The following is a 246-nucleotide window of genomic DNA, read 5'->3' on the forward strand; positions in this document are numbered from 1 at the left end:
GGAGGGCTCCGGTCAGCTGGTGGTGGGTTTGTGGGGAGCACGGTGGTCCCCCCCTGCCTGGCACGGGGCGGTTGTGGGGGCTGAACTTAAATGTTGGGGGGGGTGTGTTTCTATGGTTTGGGGCAGGCTGGTGGGGACGTGCCTCTGCAGGAGCTTGGTGGGGAGTGACAGCGTGTCTCCTCTCTGCTTGGAGCAGGGTGAGGGTTGTTCCAGAGGCTCTGTGTGTGTATTTTGGGGCACCCCCCC

The 246-nt window shown here is 63.8% G+C and overlaps 1 protein-coding gene across 1 annotated transcript in view; it reads left to right on the forward strand.

The window, feature by feature from the left end:
• TTL (tubulin tyrosine ligase) overlaps positions 1 to 246 on the forward strand; it is a 19,418-nt gene that overhangs the window by 1,027 nt on the left and 18,145 nt on the right. The gene's annotated exons all lie outside the window — the stretch shown is intronic.

The sequence above is a fragment of the Calidris pugnax genome, unplaced genomic scaffold, assembly GCF_001431845.1.
Source record: "Calidris pugnax isolate Ruff unplaced genomic scaffold, ASM143184v1 scaffold147, whole genome shotgun sequence".
Lineage (NCBI taxonomy): Eukaryota > Metazoa > Chordata > Aves > Charadriiformes > Scolopacidae > Calidris > Calidris pugnax.